The following is a 3,956-nucleotide window of genomic DNA, read 5'->3' on the forward strand; positions in this document are numbered from 1 at the left end:
GACTCTAGTGAAGTCCAGCAAAGATTTATCAGAGGAAAAAAAAGAAAAGAAAAAAGCATTATAACAGCAAAAATCAAATGAAATTTCTTCATTCAGAAAGCTGTAATGGATTTCAGAGGATCTCAGTTTATTTCCTGTAAGAACTCTACGGAAGATTCTGTCAAAGGAAAAGATCCCACATGCTATCATCTCCGTTATTTGAAACTAAACCTTTAATGTAGGTAATGCTACAAAAGAGAATATTATTTTTACATGGAAATTGTCAGAAATTTTTCACCATCATGCATTTAGGTGAGGTAGGATTTGAACACATACAGAACAGCATCAAAGTGGTGATTAGAATTACAGAAGTAATGATTGCACGCATAAGTCTTGTGTAACAGTTTTAACATCCAAATTTTGTTTCTGCTTGTTTGATTTTGATTTTCATTTATTTTCTGTCTATAAATACTTACCATTGAAACAAAGACTTTGCTGACTAAAATGCTGATGACAGATGAGTCATTCTGTCACATACATATCACTGCAAGTACCTCCAAAAAAGACCTGATTTTCCTCTTTTATGGTAACTCTGTTGACTCACTTCTGAATCAGCATAGCACAGTGTCATCACACTGTTGGGACACAAAGTATTCAATAACCTCTCCTCTAACAGCCCCTGGATGGGATGTCCTCTCAGTTCCTCATGAACATGCGTCATCTGTTATAATGAAAATCTGTGTGTTGCTTTGTGTTTTAGGCAGTCATAAATACATCAGGGTTTTGATTTGTTTCTCACTCAGTTCCAAATCCCTATCTGTTGAGAGCTGAGCTGTGATGACACTGTACAATGAAGACAGTGTAGTAATTACTGCAGGGACTAGGACAATATTAACTCAAGTTCTGTGTTGGAGCAGATGAATACAGCACCTTTGTCATGGTTTTATGATTTCTGGTTATGGGTATACCACATCATAACATCATGTCGTGTACTAGGAGTTAAAGAGTTAATGCTCCAGTTCTGGGTACCTATCTGGAAGAGAAGAACTACATACCCCATAGGACTTTGCATTCAGAGAGGGGATATAAGGTTTCGTAGATCACCTGACCTGCCCTTTTTTGGCTCTCTCTGATCCCTGCTGATTGACCTGACTGTGAGTCCCACCTCAGCATTGTTGTGAGGCCTTTCCACTTTTTGGACACTCATTATATTTGATTTATTACCTTCAATTCTAATTATATTGTATTATTTTGCATTCTGACACCATATTTAGTAAATTAGTTTGTTTCTCTTCAGATCATTGCCACTGGTTTTAATTATACAGGGTTCCCTGTTTCCCTTTTCTGGAGGCACAGATTCACGAATCCATCCAACCCGTTAGTCATGGAACTGGGCCAAACCAGCCTGTAAAGCGTTGATACATTGCCCTCAAGAAAAAATTATTTCTGCTAAGCTTATCTGATTATGGAACTACTTTCTAGAGCAACTGGGCAAATGCAGAAATAGTTAAATATATACACGTATTTTACTGCTCGAATAAGAAGACCTTTTTAAGATTCTTTTAGATACTTAAGATATTTGTATTCCTCAGTACCACCCCAATGTATCTTGGTCTCTGTTAACTCCAGAAATTTTGTCTCCTTTAAGTCCACTCCATAATAGAAATTTAATTACTTAATTTTTGTTGTTGTTAACTGCAACTGTTTTTACATTGAGTCACCATGTGTACCCACCAAGCTAAGGTGATGTATAGTAGCATAAAACCCTCAGACAGATAAGTCTTCACCAGAATAAATAAAAAGAGCATCACGGCAGAAAGCCCATTGTAAAATACAGCACGTTTAGCTCAGAAAAATTGCATACTTGAAACTAGTATTTTCCAGGGATCCTAAGTATATCCAAGGTCATATCTGGGTCATGAGCCACTTCCTTCCAGCTGTTGGAAAAAAAAAAACCAACACAAAACATTGTAAACCTTTTCCATGTTGCAGTATTTATAGCTCTAACACCTCTTATTTGAACTGGAGGTACAAACTTGAATAAGCTAATGTTGATTTCCTTTGCAAAAATACAGGCAGCCCTCAAGAACTGCTGTATGTATTTTTCAGCTTTCTGACCTCTTCAGTATCACACTAGTGTTATAATAAATCACTTCTTTTAGTGCCTGAAGTGCTGCCTTTCACACCCAATGATGTCTTGTAACCATCCCCATTGACAATACATCATCATAATGTCATATGCACATGTGTCAGATGATATGAATGTACTTTTGGAGATGTGAACTTCCTGTCAGGTTTGCAATGAAAGGGAGAAGTGAATGAAAAGATATGTAGCAATTTTATTTTATCATCCTGATGCATTTTAGTCTTCTCATCTCCAGTGTACTAGTAACTCGTACTTGTTTTGTAAGATGTTAGATCTCACGCACCTGATTTCCTCTAGGTAATTTCATGATGAAGGGATTGATTGATTCTGTTCTTAAAAATGTGATAATTTTACTAGCCTGATGTAAAATGAGCAGTTAAATTCACTCATTGCCAGACTGTATGCAGCAGTCTTGTAAATCTCAGTGATCTCTATCCATATTGCTGGTCCTCTGTTTGATTGGTTGGTTGGTTGTTTTTGCAAGTGTGGAAGAAAAAAAAATTATATATATACATTTCTGACACTCAAATAATAAAGAGCTATTAGCAGAGTAAAAAACTTGAAAAAAATAATCTCCCTAGATTAATATGATTTCTTCAGTGGTTTTACAGTGGTTATTAATTCTTCTGTAAACAAAAAGTAAAGGAAAAACCTAGAGCTAATAATATCCTCAGAGATAACTTCCTTTCCTTAACTTGTTCTGTTTCAGAGTACGTCTATAAGATCAAGAAGCTCTATTGTTTCCAGTTACTTTGAATACTTGAAGCTTCTACTGGCTTCATTACCAGATTTCCTTCCATGCAGAATGCCTTTTTCAGTCTGTCTAATATTTGTGGAGATCATATCCTAATAGCTGAATGCTTAGGACCTCTGAGATGTTGTGCCTCTAGGAAGTACCAGCAATCATCTGTGAAACACATTCACCACAGTCTCCAGACTGATGATTCACAGAGAGTTTTTAAAGGCAGCATTTGAAAGGTTGGGAGCCGAATAAAATCAGGGCACAAAACCTGAATCCTTTCTCTTACCTCTCTTAATATTATTGCAGCTAAATTGTATAAAATTTGTATGTTGCATATTTTAATTCTGGTAAATACTGGTAAATTTAAGAGTGGTCTTAGAATGAAAAAGGATCACTTTAGAACTTGAGACTTTTTTTCAACAGTTTCTTTTCAATATTGTTATCTTTGTGACTTTTACTTACTCTGCATGTCCATGTTGGAAGTGGTGCTGATAGCAACACAGAACTACGTGACCCCTATCCAGAAAGCTTAATATCCTCAGTTTCAGACTTTATCAAATGCCTGAAATTTTTGGATAGTTTTTTAAGTATCAGCCTTTTAAATTTGGGTGTATGGTTCTGTGTGGAGGGGAGTAAGCAGCAGAATAGCTTCTGTCTTCTCTAATCTTACAGATACTCTCTTCGAATACAGTAGAAAAATATTCAGAACTCATGAAGTTGTAAATAATAATATGTCTTAGTGGTGACTACTTAGCTGAGAGAGAAACATTGCTGATATGTAACAAGAAAAACATGTTCAATTCAAAGTCATCTTTGTAGTGAAGAATGATGTTCATTCTTGTATATTGTGCAATATTTATCTCCATTGAGATAAATATGCATTTAAAAATATAAGATGGAAATGAATTGTTGAGGATAGTCTTTTGGGAATAATCAAACTTTTGTGATTAATTCAGATTTTTGTTAACATTCTAGGATTGTTCTGGAGTCAGTCATTAGCAGCTTAAACAGCTCATTCAACACCATTGCTTTCATTGGAGAAAAATGTATCTGACTTTAAAAGAATAAATCAAAGAATTTATGAGAAAA

This window comes from Meleagris gallopavo, chromosome Z, assembly GCF_000146605.3.
Source record: "Meleagris gallopavo isolate NT-WF06-2002-E0010 breed Aviagen turkey brand Nicholas breeding stock chromosome Z, Turkey_5.1, whole genome shotgun sequence".
NCBI classification, from domain to species: Eukaryota; Metazoa; Chordata; class Aves; order Galliformes; family Phasianidae; genus Meleagris; species Meleagris gallopavo.